A 17,978-nucleotide genomic window follows, 5' to 3' on the forward strand; every position below is an offset into this window, starting at 1 on the left:
GATGATGATGTAGGATCCCTTGAACAATCATTCAAGGCCACATCTTGTTCCATAGAGTGATGGATTTCATCTATATTGTTAGCACAATAACTGGAGGAAGTAGATACATTTTTATCATGGCAACAAGATATGGCAAACATATCATCATGAGATTTAGTCAAGAAATTTCTACATGATAGGCAACGACTATCAACACAACCATGTGAAACATTCATAGTGCTCAAAGTGTTAAAGTCCAAACATGAAGCATTGCAATAAGATCGTGATGAAGGATCATCAACAATAATCCCACTATCATCATTGGAATGATCACCACTACTCACCATATCATTACCTTGTGGCAATCGACATGTAGATGAAGTTGAGAAGACAACACGACGGGAGGTGGAGGGAGAACAATCCTCCCTAAAAATCTTAGACACACCATATTTATCTTGAAGCTTTGTCCACAACTCTTGAGCATCCCGAAACGGCATGAGTTGAAATATAACTACATTGCTCAAAGCATAAAAAAGCACATCAGAAGCTTGAGCATTGAGATAAGAGTTTTTCTCATCCTCTAAAGATATGTTTTGAGAATATAAAAACCCATATATACAATTCGCTCTAAATTTGGATCCATGACCCTTAAGAGATTAAGCATGCAAATTACCCAAACATTAAAATTTGTGCGAGTGAAACTAAGTGTGTGAGAGAATCCTGATCCCCTAGTCAACATCCTTACTATCTAGGTGGTAAAACCAAACAAAGAGAGACCTAGTTGTGATACCAATTGAAAGGACATGGATGTCGCCTAGAGGGGGGTGAATAGGCGCTTTAAAATAATTATGGTTTAGGCTTGAACAAATGCGGAATAAAACTAACGTTTAATTAGTCAAGAAAAAAACCTAAAACAACTAGGCTCACCTATGGGAACCAACAACTTATGCTAATCAAGATAAACAACTAAGTGATAGCAATATATATAACAAGAAACAATATGTCTATCACAAAGTAAAGTGCATAAGTAAAGGGCTCGGGTAACAGATAACCGAGGCACGACGAGACGATGATGTATCCCGAAGTTCACACCCTTGCAGATGCTAATCTACGTTTGGAGCAGTGTGGAGGCACAAAGCTTCCCAAGAAGCCACTAGGGACACTGTAATCTCCTCATGCCCTCGTACAATGTAAGATGTCGTGATTCCACTAAGGGACACTTGAGGGCGGTCATCGAACCCGCAGAGACAAGGTTGGGGCACTATACACAACTTAATTGAAGGCTACCAACAATACCACAAAGCTTCACCACAATGGAATATGGCTTCGAGGTAACCTCAAATGACCACGACAATCTCCACAAACTAATTGGAGGCCCCAATGCTTGCACGGAGCTTTACAGCACAATGGTTGAGCTCCAAGGCACTAGAAACCGTCTAGGGCGCCAAGGCACCCAAGAGGAACAAGCTCTAGGGTCCTCAATCACCCAAGAGAAATAAGCTTCTCAAACTTCACTTCCACGTATCACGATGGAGAACTCAAACCTATGCACCAAGTGCAATAGCAAGGGCACACGTAGTGCCCAAGTCCTTCTCTCTCAAATGCCACCACAACAACTAATGCTATGGAAGAAAATGAGAGGAAGAACACGGAGAACTCCAAGATCAAGGTCCAAGGGTTTACCCTCACAAAGAGGAGAAAGTGATTGGTGGAAATGTGGATATCATTCTCCTCTCTCTTTTCCTCAAGAACTAGCAAGAATCATTTGAGGGATTGAGAGTTAGCAAGCTTAAAGAAGGTCAACAATGGGGGAAGAACACGAGATAAAGAGTTAGGGAGCATTGGGGAAGACGGCCTCCTTAAATAGGCATCCCAAAATCCAAACCGTTTTACCCACAAGTCATGCTCACGCGGTTCTACCGCTCGGGGGAGCGGTACTGCCGCTTAGCACGGTCAAAACAGCCCAACAAGCTAGAAAAACACGACTGGTAAATCTGGTAGAGAGGTAGTACCACTCGAGGGAGAGGTAGTACCGCTTTAGAGGTACTACCACTCGGGGAGAGGTAGTACCACTTGAGGGGTACTACGAGTCTCTACTACCGCTCAAGCACATTGGACACCACAAGAATAAAATAAGCAGAAGTGGAAGCGATAATGGTCACCAGAAGTACCGCCTAAGAGGCACTACCGCTCGGGGGAGAAGTATTATCGCTTGAGAGGTACTACCTGCTCGGGGGAGAGGTAGTATAACTTGAGAGCTACTACCGCTTAAAGAAGTACTTCAGCCCAAGCAAAACTGAAACTGCCATAACTTTCGCATACAAACTCCGAAATGAGCAAACTCAAGCTTGTTGGATAGATGACGACAATAATATAAAGCAATGGAGAATAAATGCCAATTATATAGAGATGTGAGAACTTTATGAATGAAGAACCGGCAAAACTCCAACATCGAAAACATCATAGAATAAGCACATGAACTCCGTTTTCGACGAACTCGAGCTTGTCATGAAGATGACCACAAGCTCGAGAACCCACATGGAGAAAAGCCAACCAAGAACCAAGAAAGATGATGATGCCAATAATGCAATGGTTTGAGCTCTCAACGTAAGATACAGTCAAGCTACTCACTTGAGAGCCCCCCTTGATAGTACGACAATTTATCCAATAACTTGGTCTCTCGACTAACACACTAAGACTGGTAAAATGGAAAACCTATTAAGGATAAACCTTTGCCTTGCGCATAGTCCACTTGAGGTAGATGATGATGATGTTATCCTCCTCATGATGTACTACCTTTCTTAATTGCGCCGGCTCGATGAAGACTAGTAGATTGTTGCCCATACACCACTATGGGTGAGGCACTCTTCAACACATCTTCACAAGTCCATTACCACCATAATGGATAGGAAGCTTCAAGCATGATCTCTTCGTGATGCTCCACTTGAATTTGCACACCGCAATCTTGATGACGATCACCACTTGATGTCATCCTCCATGGGTTGTATGAGATATTACTCTTGACGCAAGCTCATGGAAGCACACCTAACCCCACATAGTACTCTCACGAAGACCATGGGTTAGTACACAAAGCGTAATGGACGATGCTTACCATACCATGGGATCACTTGATCCCTCTTGGTACATCTTGTATGCTTTGTGTGTTGATAAAGTTGATTCACTCTTTGACTTAGGCTCGATCAACCTTGCGTCTTTCTGACCAATATTTGTATAAAACCTTGAATACCACCTTGGTAATCATATAAACTCCTTGAAACCAACAGAAGGACTTCAAGAAGTGCCCGTGGACAAATCCTTCAGATATAAATCAAGGAAACCATTAGTGCATACGGATTGTCATCAATTACCAAAACCACATATGGAGAAATATGCGCTAACACCATTGTGAGTTCTCTTCTCTGCATGGTTTTCCACTTTAGAAGTTCAAGTACCAAATGAAGCCCAATTGATGTGAAACTTTTTGTGATTTTTTTCTGGACCAAAATAATACTATGGAGCATCGAAAGAAGGCCAAGGGATGCATGAGGCCCCCACAAGCAATCAGGGCGCGACCTAGGGGTGCAACCTGATGGCTTATGGCCACCTCGTGGCTCTCTCGACCCCATTCTCTGGCCTATAAATTCTTATTTACCCTAAAACCATGAGAGGAGGTCTCGTAACACTTTTATGCTGCCGCAAGTCTATGTTCCAACGGGAGGCCATCTAGAGCTCCGTTCCGGCACTCTGCTACAAGGGCGGTCGATTGCGGAGGGCTTCTTCATCAACTTTGCTGCCCTCATGATGATGTGTGAGTAATTCTCCACAAACCTACGGGTCCATAACATTACCTAGATGGATATCTCTCTCTCCCTCTCTCTCTCTTTGATCTTTAATGCAATGATCATCGCATCTTTGCTTTGATCCAGATGATGTAACTCTTTTGTATGATGAATTTGTTGGGATCCGATGAATTGTGGGTTTATGTTTAGATTATTCATGATAAATATCTGAGTCTCCTCTTATATATAATATGATTCTTATGTGCATGATTATGATAGCTTCGTAATTCTCTTTGATCTATTTAAATAGTTTGGCCAACTAGATTGATATTTGTTCGGTGAGAGATGTGTGTTGTAGTAGGTTCAACCTGGAGAGTTTGTATATCCCAGTGACACAAGGGGACAAGTTGCGTCTTTATGTTGCTGATACTAAGGGTAAAACGATGGGGTTTATTCATATAGGTTGAGTTTACTTTGTCTACATCATGTCATCTTACTCCAAGCATCACTCTGCATGTCATGAAATAATACGTAGAGAGGCTAGCATAGAAGCGCTCTTGAAGTGAAGTAATAGTAATAGGTGCAGGCAGAAGTTGGCCTATTGGTTTATGGACGTGATGCCTATATTTACATGATCATTGCCGTGAAACTCACATAACTATCAACTCTTCTATAAATTGCCCAACAATAATTTGTTTACCCGCCATATACTTATTTTCATAAGAGATACCACTAGGGAAAGCTATCCCCCGGTGTATTCACAATATATTACTAAAACCTCCAATACCTTGGTGCCATTTAATTGATTTTATTTTATTTTGCATTTGAAAATTATCTACAATTATCTATAGACCTCATTACTTGCAAATAATGATACCAAGGGGAATGAAAACCACCATGAGTCTGGTAAAATATAAACCCTATGAACGACAAACCAATACCTTGCACAAAGTCCACTTGAGCTAGATGATGATGATCTTGACTTCCTGGACCGCCTTTTTTACTGCATTGGCTCGATGAAGACTAGTTGATTGCTCTCCTATACTCCACTACGAGTGAGCCACTGCTACTTCTCAAACAACAGCGCCAGAAATTGGCACGTTGACGGAGAGTTGGCTTGCGTTGGTTTTTCCCTTGAAGAGGAAAGGGTGATGCAGCAGAGGAGCAGTAAGTATTTCCCTCAGTTTGAGAACCGAAGTATCAATCCAGCAGGAGAATCGCGTCAAGTCCAGAGTACCTGTGCAAACACAAAAGAGCTTGCACCCAACGCTATAAAGGGGTTGTCAATCCCTTCAAGATTGATTGCAAAGTGAGATCTGAAGGCGGAAAGTGCGACGAAGTAAAAGAGTAAGGCTGAAAATATAGTGTGAAGTAGACCCGGGGGGCATAGTGTTCACTAGAGGCTTCTCTCAAAATAGAAAATATTACGGTGGGTGAACAAATTACTGTCGAGCAATTGATAGAACCGCGCAAAGTCATGACGATATCTGAGGCAATGATCGTACATATAGGCATCACGCCCGAGACAAGTAGACCAATACTTTCTGCATCTACTACTATTACTCCACACATCGACCGCTATCCAGCATGCATCTAGTGTATTGAGTTCATGATGAACAAAGTAACTCCTTAAGCAAGATGACATGATGTAGAGGGATAAACTCAAACCAATGATGAGAACCCCATTTTCTTACCCTTGATGGCAACAACATGATGCGTGCCTCGCTACCCCTTCTGTCACTGGGTGAGGTCAGCGCACGGTATGGACCCAAAACCAAGCACTTCTCCCATTGCAAGAATCATAGATCAAGTTGGCCAAACAAAACCCACAACTCGAAGAGAATTACAAGGATATGAAATCATGCATAAGAGAGATCAGAAGAAACTCAAATAAGATTCATAGATTATCTGTTCATAAATCCACAATTCACCGGATCTCGACAAACACACCGCAAAAGAAGATTACATCGGATAGATCTCCATGAAGATCATGGAGAACTTTGTATTGAAGATTCAAGAAAGAGAAGAAGCCATCTAGCTACTAGCTATGGACCCGTAGGTCTATGGTGAACTACTCACGCATCATCGGAGTGGTCATGGTGTTGATGAAGAAGCCCTCCGTCTCCGAATCCCCCCTCCGACAGGGCACCAGAACGTGCCCGGGATGGGATCTTGCGAAGACAGAAGCTTGCGGTTGCGAAAAAGTACTTTCGATGATCTTCTGATTTTTTTGGGATTTTTAGGGAATATATAGGCGCAACCCCTAGGTCAGAGGGCGCTCAGGGGGTCAACAAGCCTACCCCCCTGGCTGCGGGGTGGGGGCTTGTGGGGCCCCTGAGGCTCCCCTGCCTTGGCTCCCAAGCTTCCCAATCTTGTTCCGTTACGAAAAAAAATCTTTTCGGGGATTTTCTTCCATTTGGACTCTGTTTCAAAATCTCTTGTGAAAGGGGCCAAAAACATGGAAAAAACAGGAACTGGCACTTGGCACTGAGTTAATAAGTTAGTCCCAAAAAATATATAAAAGGCATGCAAAACATCGAAAGTTTGACAAGATAATAGAATGAAGCCATAAAAAATTATAGATACGTTGGAGACGTATCAAGCATCCCCAAGCAGGGAAGTGATAAAGAATGAATTTTTGATGTGGAATGCTACCTAGCATAGTTGTCCTTTGCAACTTCTTTCACGTGACATGAATGTTCATATCGGTAAGATTCAAAACAATAGTTTGCTATTGACATGAAAACAGTAATACTTCAAGCAAACTAGCAAGGTAATCATGAACTTTCAAAATAACATGGCCAAGGAAAGTTATCCCTACAAAATCATATAGTCTGGCTATGCTCCATCATCCTCACACAACTAATGTAAATCATGCACAGCCCCGAAATTGGCCAAGTAATTGTTTTCACACTCTTACTTTCTCAAACTTTTTATAACTATCACGCAATACATGAGCGTGAGCCATGGATATAGCACTATAAGTGGAATAGAGTGTGGTGTTGGTTGTGAGACAAAAAGGAGGAGATGGTCACATTGACTCGGCGTATCAAAAGGCTATGGAGATGCCCATTAATAGATATCAATGTGAATTAGTAGGGATTGCCATACAAGGGATGCACTAGACCTATAAGTATGTGAAAGCTCAAAAGGAAAACTAGTGGGTGTGCATCCAACTTGCTTGCTCATGAAGACCTAGAGCAATTTTGAGGAAGCCCATCATTGGAATATACAAGCCAAGTTTTATAATGAAGATTCCCATTAGCATATGGTAGTGACAAAGCAAGAAGCTCTCAATCATGAAGAACATGGTGCTATTATGAAGCACAAGTGTGGAAAAAGATAGTAGCATTGTTTTTGGGCTCTTTGGGCTCTTTTTGGGCTCTTTTTTTTCTTTTCTTTTCTATTTTTTTATTTTTTATTTTTGGGATCTTTGGCCTCTTTTTTTTTCCTCACATGGGACAATGCTCTAATAATGATGATCATCACACTTTTATTTACTCACAGCTCAAAATGGTGATGACTCTATAGGAAATGCCTCCGACAGTGTACCGGGATGTGCAACGATCTAGCTTGGCGTATGACGTTGAAACATCTCGCTAGGTATCTTACGACCATGCAAAGGCAATATAAGAGTGACGGCACAAGTCATGAGACGGAACGGTGGGAGTTGCATGGCAATATATCTCAGAATGGCTATGAAAATGCCATAGTAGGTAGGTATGGTGGCTGTTTTGAGGAAGGAATATGGTGGGTTTGTGCACCGGGTAGAATTGCACGGCACTAGAGAGGCTAGCAATGGTGGAAGGTGAAAGTGCATCTATACCATGGACTCAGATTAGTCATGAAGAACTCACATACTTGTTGTGAAAGTTTTTATTAGTAATCGAAACAAAGTGCTAAATGCATACTCCGAGGGGGAGGGTTGGTAGGTGTTAACCATCGCACGATCCCGACCTGAACACAAAGGATGACAATCAATAGATAAATTATGCTCCGACTTCCTAACATAGCGGTTCACCATACGTGCATGCTACGGGAATCACTAACTTTAACACAAGTATTTCTAGATTCACAACACCCTACTAACATAGCTCTTAATATTACGAAATCCACATCTCAAAACTAATTGAGAGGAATCAAAACTTCTCTTTCTACTCAATGCACATGAAGATGGAGGTTTTTGCATCCTCTTTGTGTACCTATCACATTTGGGACTACTTTCATATCATAAGCCAACTACCAAATCACACACCGCCGTGCTCTGAAGATATAAGTGAAGCACTAGAGCAAAAGTATCTAGCTCAAAAGATATAAGTGAAGCACATAGAGATAAAGTATCTAGCTCAAAAGATATAAGTAAAGCACTATGAGCATTCTAGCAAAATCACGATGAGTGCATGTCTCTCTATCAAAAAGGTGTGCAGCAAGGATGATTGTGACACAACAAAAGGAAAAACTCCTAAGATACAACACGCTCCAAGCAAAACACATATCATGTGGTGAATAAAAATATAGCTCCAAGTAATGTTACCGATGGATTTAAGACGAAAGAGGGGATGCCTTCCCGGGGCATCCCCAAGCTTAGGGTTTTTGGTGTCCTTGAATTGGCTTGGGATGTGTTGGGCATCCCCAAGCTTGAGCTCTTTCCACTCTTTATCTCTTTGTCCATGAGAACATCACCCAAAACTTGAAAACTTCACAACACAAAACTTAAACAGAAACTCGTGATAACATTAGCACAAGAAAACAAACAACCACTTCTTTTGGTACTGTAGCAAACTTGAATTCTATCTATAGTGGTGTTGGCCTACTGTATTCTCACTTTTCCATGGCTAGTACCCCCCGATACTAACCATAGTTTCATCAAAACAAGCAACCAACTCAAGAAAAACAGAATCTGTCAAAAACAGACCAGTCTGTTGCAATCTGTATACTTCGTATACTTGTGATACCTCAAAAATTCTGAAAAATTACTACTGCCTGGAACAAAGGCATATCAACCAGCAGCATAAATAATCAACTCAAAATCTCTTTCTGAATAAAAATGAAAAATAATCTCGTGAGCGAAAAGTTTCTGTCTTTTTCCAGCACGATCAAACAGCCATTACCAAGACTAGTCATAAAGGTTTTTCCTTGCTCAAACACAAAAAGAAACACAAAAAACACAATCACAACAGAATTATGATGGTGTGGACGCAAAAAAACAGAAAGAAAATATAAATTCATTGGGTTTCCTCCCAACAAGCGCTATTGTTTAACGCCCTTAGCTAGGCATTGATAATTCAATGATGCTCACACAAAAGATAAGAATTGAAGCACAACGAGAGCATCATAAAGCATGTGAAAATCACAACTAAATCTAACATACTTCCCATGCATAGGCATTTTGTAGGAAAACAAATTGGCAAGACAACCAATAGTTTCCAAATGCAAGGAAGAAGGAAGAGACAATAGCAATCTCAACATAACGAGAGGTGATTTGGTAACATGAAAGTTTCTACCAAAATATTTTCCTCTCTCAAAGCAATTACATGTGGGATGATAATAAAATTCAACTATATAGCTATCACAAAGGATATTCCTTTCATGATCCACATGCATGCAAAGTTGACGCTCATCAAAAATAGTGGGATTATCATCAAATAAAGTCATGACTTCTCCAATCCCACTTTCAATATTATTGCAAATATCATAATCATCATGAGGCTTAAACAAGTTTTCAAGATCATAAGAAAAATCATTACCCCAATCATGATCATTGCAACAAGTAGTGGACATAGCAAAACTAGCATCCCCAAGCTTAGGGTTTTGCATATTTTAGCATATTTTAGGGTTTTAATTCAAGGAGCCCTCATGAATCACTTCATAAATTTCTTCCTCACAATTTTCAGATTCACGCATCTCAAGCAAAACTCCATAAAGATAGTCAAGTGCACTCAACTCACTAGCAATTGGATCAACATAATTGGATCTCTTAAAGAGGTTAGCAAGTGGATGAGGATCCATATCACTAGATTTTCAGCAAGCGAAGATGCAAGCATATTGAAGGAACATGGCACACAAGCGAACAGAAAGCACGCGAGAGAAAAGGGCGAACAAAAAAGGCAAACGAAAAAAAGGAAAATAGGTGAAGTGTGGGAGAGGAAAACGAGAGGCAACTAGCAAACAAAGTAAATGCAAGACATGAGTTTGCGACACTTAATTGGATGAGTTCCTGACTTGATCCTCCCCGACAACGGCACCATAAATCCTTCTGCTACGGCAACAAAAGTCCTTCCTTGGTGCTAGGAATTTTTCTTGTTACTTCTTTGGTTTGCGTCGGTTTTTCCCTTGAAGAGGAAACTGTGATGCAGCACAGGAACAATAAGTATTTCCCTCTGTTTGAGAACCAAGGTATCGATCCAGAAGGAGGGTCTCGTCAAGTCCAGAGTACCTGCGCAAAAACAAACAAACTTGCACCCAACACTTCAAAGGGGTTGTCAATCCCTTCAAGATTGTTTGCAAAGCGATATCTGAAGGCGGAAAGTGCAACGAAGTAAAAAAGTGTAGGGCTGAAAATATGGTGCGGAGTAGACCCGAGGGCCATAGTGTTCACTGCAGGCTTCTCTCAAAATAGAAAATATCACGGTGGTGAACAAATTACTATCGAGCAATTGATAGAACCACGCAAAGTTATGACGATATCTAAGGCAATGATCATACATATAGGCATCACGTCCAAGACAAGTAGACCGATACTTTCTGCATCTACTACTATTACTCCACACATCGACCGCTATCCAGCATGCATCTAGTGTATTGAGTTCATGACGAACAGAGTAACGCCTTAAGCAAGATGACATGATATAGAGGGATAATCTCAAACCAATGATGAAAACCCCATATGTTTACCCTTGATGGCAACAACATGATGCGTGCCTCGCTAACCCTTCTGTCAGTGGATGAGTTCACCAAGCACTTCTCCCATTGCAAGAATCATAGATCTAGTTGGCCAGACAAAACCCACAACTCAAAGAGAATTACAAGGATATGAAATCATGCATAAGAGAGATCACAAGAAACTCAAAAATGATTCATAGATAATCTGATCATAAATCCACAATTCATCGGATCTCGACAAACACACCGCAAAAGAAGATTACATCGGATAGATCTGCATGAATATCATGGAGAACTTTGTATTGAAGATCCAAGAGAGAGACGAAGTGATCTAGCTACTAGCTATGGACCCGTAGGTCTATGGTGAACTACTCACGCATCATAGCATAGGTCATGGTGTTGATGAAGAAGCCCTCCGTGTACGAATCCCCCCTCCAGCAAGGCACCAGAATGTGCCCCAAATGGGATCTTGCGGAGACAAAAGCTTGCGGCGGCGGAAAAGTACTTTCGATGATCTCCTGATTTTTTTTGGGATTTTTAGGGAATATATAGGCGCAACCCCTAGGTTAGAGGGCGCTCAGGGGGCCCACAAGCCTGTGGGCCACAGCCTACCCCCCTAGCCGCGGTGTGGGGCTTGTGGGGCCCCTGAGGCTCCCCTGCCTTGGCTCCCAAGCTTCCCGATCTTCTTCCGTTACGAAAAAAATCTTTTCAGGGATTTTCTTCCATTTGGACTCTGTTTCAAAATCTCCTCTGAAAGGGGTCAAAAACATGGAAAAAACAGGAACTGACACTTGGCACTGAGTTAATAAGTTAGTCCCAGAAAATATATAAAAGGCATGCAAAACATCCAAAGTTTGACAAGATAATATCGTGAAACCATCAAAAATTATAGATACGTTGGAGACGTATCACACACTTATTCCATGCCATGCTTGGCGGGGTGGACATTGCCTACTCCACGCTCCGACTAAGAGCAGTACGAAGCTGGACGGGGAGCGTTCGGCGTCGGGCGATCGTGCGTGAAGCGGGTGCCCTGGACGCCATGACGCTCGTCGTGAGGCATATATGCAAGCACGAGCATGAAGCGTGTTGGGGAACATAGTAATTTCAAAGATATTCCTACGCTTCACAAGGATCTATCTTGAAGAAACCAACTGTAGCGACCCGACTCAACGAGTCAAGCCTCTGGTGTTTCTGTACCATCCCAAGATCATGCTGGTACACACACAATACATAATGTATATATTCAAGAGTGCAAGCACACAGCTTTATTAATCGAAATCTCATATAGAGTACTTTATTACAATAAAGGAGTACAATAAAGTGGCTGAAGGCCAACTCATGAGATTATCTAACGAAGACTAAGCGGAAGCATCAGGTAGACGAGTCCATCCGACTCCAAGGGCATGTCGCTGAGCGTAGAATCGTAGCCTCACTCCTGGTCGGAAAAGTACTCTGCAACATGATACGTTGCAGCCGTGTAGGTCAGCATATCGAATATGCTGGCAAATCATCAAGAGAGGGAGTAAAATAATAATCAACTATCTCTACATGCATATTTGGCCGGTGGAGCTAAGTTTTGCATAAAGCCAGTTTTATCCTACAACAAAAGGGGTCGAAAGCAAAATATTACTACATGTTTGTTGTTAACGAGATGGTTCCGCCAACCAGTTCTCGTACTCGAATAGTTGTTAACACTCACATCATTATTAAGTTGTGTTGAGAGTTCAGGGGAAATTCAATGCCTTCGGCTCAAGTTGTCCATGACCGTGGACACGGCTAATCGATTAGGTTGAGTACTCTGCAGAGTTTTGCACACGTTCCCCACAAGATTTGATCGCCTCCGTGTTTGTCCTCGCACTTCAGGGTGTTTGAAGACCGGATGATCAAAACATGGTCTTTCAACGGGTCCCTCTGAATCCCTGTCGGTGCCCATCCATTCCTACCGTTCCTCTACATCTGCTAGCACCGCCTGTCCAGAGTCGCCGCGTTGTCCAACAAAGCCAGAGCCCATAATGACTTGTGGCTGTGCAGGTAAGCCTTGAGTCTTGAAGTCTCCGTCCGTCCCTTTGAGCCTGGGTGAAGCTTTCCGCAGGATGACATGGCCTCTTCAGCATCCCGGGCAACCACTGGGTTTTCCAGGGAGCCGGTCAACCGTCCTTCACCCAGTGTTGCATTGCGTCCGAGGTCTTGAAAATCTTGTCTTAGTCCGGTCTTTATTATTATATCATCCTCGCATCACTCGTGGAATACACTCAACCGAGAACCCGTCTACTTAAGCATAGCAACTATAACATTGTCGTCCCGGGGCCAAGTATCGGGGTGTTGGTGTTCCTACCACATGATACTACAACTATGACTAAAGTTTCCAAGTACCTAGGCAGCATGCAAATAGGGCGAAGAAGGTGATCTACTATGCATTGAAAACATAGGTAAAAATAACATGATCAAAGATGACTTGCCTTGATGACAGTTGTCCTGTTCGAGCGTCTCTAAGTAACACGCTTCGCACTCCGGATGATCTACCGATACAAACACAAAGCGCACCATAAGCAATTCAATCATGCCACGACTAAAAATAACATCACATGCAATGATTTGCAAAAGACTACGCAAAAGCATTTATCGCGCGCCGGTATGACAGAAACTTGTTTCTGTTGAAAACACCAGTGAAAATACTTGGAAAATTCTGAAACTTCTAACACTGTAATATTTTATCACTAGAAAACAGTAGCAAAAAGAATCAACTCAATATCATTTTTCAAACTCCTGGAATAGGCAAAATAGTGTTTAAACTAAATCTGCTCTAACTTATATTAACAAACTTCAAACATAGACAAATTATATGTTTTTAAAAACTACCGGAAATTTGTGAGCTACTGGAAAAAGAATCAATGTCATTGGACGTAGGGATAAAAAGTTGTGGCCAAAACAAAATTGAAAGTTTCTGTTTTTGAAATCTGGACAGAAGTTACAAAACTGCTAGTGCTAATGAGAGGCACACGTGGCAAGCTGCGGTGGTGATTGTTTCTATGCTTCGGGCAAACGGCCTAAGGCTAGCAAAGTCGCCGGTTAATTCATAAGTGACTAGAAAAACCTGCTGGTTTTCTGAGAATAACCGAAGGGTTACTAGTGTTCTAATCCTAGCCATTGCATGAAGATCTAAAGGCTGGAATCAATTGCATGCAAATAGAGAGAGAGGAGGGAGGCTAGCTACCTGCTGCAGAAGCTTGCACCGGCGAGGAACATCGCTGCCGGCGAGGAGAGTTGGCTCCGGCGGTGGAGGGCTTCGGGGAGTCGGCGGCGGGGTCCTCCTCCGCGGGGGGGGGGGGGGGGGCGGCGGTGGAGAGAGAGAGCTCGGGGGGGCTCTCCCAGGGGCGAGCCGAAGTGGCGCAGCCTCGGGCTGCTGCTGCACCGGCGACACTTCGGACGGCGAGAGGGCGTGGCGGCGGTGGCGGCTAGGGTGGGGAACGGGGTCTCCGGGGGGTGGGGCTTTATATAGGCTAAGTGGGGGGGTGGTAGCTAAGGAAGGAGAGGGAGAACGGGGAAGGAATCGCGAGCTCCTCGGCTCGGTTTCGGTTTCGCTGTAGAGGAAGGAAAGAGAGAAGAGAGAGGAAGGAAGGTGACGTGGGGAAGAGAGGTAGGGGAAGGTGACGGCTGGGGAAGAAGAAGAAGCTTCGGGTGGTGGGGCTCGTCGGCACGTGAGAGGAGGGAGGGAGAGATAAGGAAAAAGAGGGAGCTGCGGCTCGGTTTGGTGCAGGGAAAGAAAGAACGAGGAGGGAGGTAGAAGAAAGAAGGAAGGAGGAGATCGCGTGGGGGAGAGAGAGAGAAATAAGGGAGGAGAGGGAGGAGAGAAAAACGTGGGGAGAGAGAGGAGAGAAAAGGGGACGTGGGGGAGATCTGTGCATGCGATGCATGTTGGTGGGGCTCGTGCATGCTGGCATGCGTGCATGGGGCTCCTGGGGCGGCTGGGCTGAGCCCCTTTGGCTCGGCCTGGCAGGTTTCTTATTTTTTTTTGAAAAAACAAACAAACAACAGCAACAAAAAAGAAAAAAAAACAAAACAGAAAATATATTTTCCTAGCTAACAAAATACTAGAAAAAAGGTACTAATATATATATATACACTTGAATACTTAGGAGAAAAACAAAGACGAAATATATACACTAATATATATATAATATATATAGGAACCCTAGTTCCACCTAATGCCACCTTTTAAAAATAGTTTTATGCAATAGGTCACACAACTCGATCGAAAAACTCAACAAAAAAATACTTCGGAGTTTAGAAAATTTGCAAAACCAAATTGGTGACTTTAACTCACAGGGGAGGAGTCATATTATCTCCACTCCAATAAATTGCCCACAGTCACATAACGAATATAATTTTCAGAAGAACACAAATATGCATAAAATATGGGATGCATATGAATGATCTATTAACATCCGAATTTAAGAAAATTGGGATGTTACAAACCTACCCACCTTAAGATGAATCTCGCCCTCGAGATTCGGGTTGGCTAGAAAATAGGTGCGGGTGGTCTCGACGAAGATCCTCTTCTTGTTCCCAGGTGGCTTCTTCCTCGGTGTGATGGCTCCACAACACCTTGCAGAACTTGATGATCTTGTTGCGGGTAACTCTGTTGGCAGTCTCGAGAATCCGGACGGGTTTCTCCTCATACGTCAGATCACTGTCAAGCTGTATGGCCTCTAGGGGCACTGTATCTCTCAACGGAACATCGGCCATCTCAGCATGGCATTTCTTCAACTGGGAAACATGGAAGACATCATGAACTCCGGACAATCCTTCCCGCAGTTCCAGTTTGTATGCAACTTCGCCTCTACGCTCCAGAATTTTGTAGGGGCCAATGAAACGTGGGGCTAATTTTCCTTTCACACCGAATCTCTTGATTCCTCGAAGTGGAGACACCCGAAGATATGCTCGGTCTCCCACTTTGTACGTTACTTCCTTGCGTTTGTTGTCAGCATAACTCTTCTGCCTGGACTGAGCTATTTTGAGTCGGTCACAAATAAGCTTGACCTTCTCTTCAGAATCTCGGATGAGGTCGGGACCAAAAAGTTGTCGGTCTCCAACTCCATCCCACATCAACGGTGTTTTGCACCTCCTTCCATATAGAGCTTCGAAAGGGGCCATCTTCAGACTGGTCTGGTAGCTGTTGTTGTACGAGAACTCAGCATACGGTAAATTGTCATCCCAACTAGACCCATAGTCTAGTGCACAAGCTCTCAACATGTCCTCCAGAATCTGATTAACTCTCTCGGTCTGTCCATCTGTCTGCGGGTGAAATGCTGTGCTGAACTCCAATCTTGTTCCCAAGGTTTCGTGCAGTTGGTGCCAAAATTTCGATGTGAACTGAGTCCCTCTATCGGACACAATGCTCTTCGGTACTCCGTGCAGACATACGATCCTCGTCATATATATCTTGGCCAGCTTGGCACTCGTGTAAGTAGTCTTCACCGGAATGAAGTGAGCTACCTTGGTCAAACGATCGACCACAACCCAAATAGAATCATAGCCAGAACGGGTTCGAGGTAATCCTGTGATGAAGTCCATACCAAGCTTTTCCCATTTCCATTCGGGTATCGGCAGAGGCTGGAGCACACCTGCTGGCTTCTGATGCTCGGCTTTTACTCGCTGACAGACATCGCATATAACTACGAACTCGGCAATGTCTCTCTTCAATCCTATCCACCAGAAACTTTCTTTCAGATCCAGATACATCTTGGTGTTACCGGGGTGTATCGAGTACGGGGAATCATGAGCTTCCTGAAGTATCAACTTCCTGAGTTCGGGATCATTGGGCACATAGATGCGATCCTCAAACCATAAAGTTTCGTGTTCATCCTCACGAAAACCTTTAGCTTTCCCGTCTTCCATTTTCTGCTTAATCTCGGCTATCTCCTTGTCAGTTTTCTGTGCTTCGCGGATCTTTTCCGTCAAAGTAGACGGGATTTCCAATGTGGCAACAAATCCTCTTGGAACTATCTCCAACTTGAGCTCTCGGAGATCATCGACTAACTCCTGGGTAATCCTCCCGCTGTGAGCGTGTTCACATAACTCTTGCGGCTCAACGCATCGGCTACAACATTTGCCTTGCCTGGGTGATAATGCAATCTCATGTCGTAGTCCTTGATCAACTCTAGCCATCGCCTCTGTCTGAGGTTCAACTCCTTCTGCGTGAAGATATACTTCAGGCTCTTGTGATCAGTGTAAACATCACAACTATTTCCGATTAGGAAATGTCTCCAGGTCTTGAGAGCGTGCACTACGGCTGCTAGTTCCAAGTCATGTGTGGCATAATTCAACTCATGAGGTCTGAGCTATCTGGATGCATAGGCTACAACTTTGCCTTCTTGCATGAGCACTCCTCCAAGTCCATGACGAGAAGCGTCACAATAAACCTGGAAATCCTTCCGAATGTTCGGCAATATCAGCACTGGGGCTGTAACAAGACGTTTCTTCAGCTCTTGAAAACTGGTTTCGCATTCCTCAGTCCAAACATACTTGGATTCCTTCTTCAATCACTCCGTCATGGGCTTGGCATTATTTGAGAAATTCTCAATGAACCTCCGGTAATATCCGGCAAGTCCGAGGAAACTGCGGATCTCCTTGACTGAAGTGGGTGCTACCCATTCGGTTTCTGCTGCGACCTAGGCAGGGTCCACTACTATTCCTTCTCCTGAGATGACGTGTCCGAGAAATCCGACTTCCTTCAACCAAAACTCACATTTGCTGAACTTTGCTTATAGCTTATGCTCTCGAAGCTTCTCCAGAACTAAACGCAGATGTTCCTTGTGTTCCTCTTCGTTCTTGGAGAATATCAGTATGTCATCGATGAACACCACGACAAACTTGTCCAAGTACTCCATAAATACCTTGTTCATCAGATTCATAAAATATGCCGGAGCATTAGTCAGTCCAAATGACATGACCGTGTACTCATACAAGCCGTACCTAGTGGTGAAGGCTGTCTTGGGTATATCTTGTTCACGAATCTTCAACTGATGATACCCGGATCGAAGATCGATCTTTGAGAATACGCGAGCTCCAACTAACTGATCGAACAGATCATTGATCATCGGCAAGGGGTACTTGTTCTTGATAGTCACATCGTTCAATGCACGATAGTCGACAACCATTCTCAAGGACTTGTCCTTCTTTTCAACCAAGAGCACTGGGGCTCCCCAAGGTGAAGAACTTGGGCGAATATACCCTTTGTCTAATAAGTCCTTAATTTGCTTCTTGATTTCTATCAAGTCATTTGCGGGCATCCGATACGGTCTCTTGGATATCGGGGCTGTTCCGGGTAATAGC

The sequence above is a fragment of the Hordeum vulgare genome, chromosome 4H (assembly GCF_904849725.1).
Source record: "Hordeum vulgare subsp. vulgare chromosome 4H, MorexV3_pseudomolecules_assembly, whole genome shotgun sequence".
Classification (NCBI taxonomy): Eukaryota; Viridiplantae; Streptophyta; class Magnoliopsida; order Poales; family Poaceae; genus Hordeum; species Hordeum vulgare.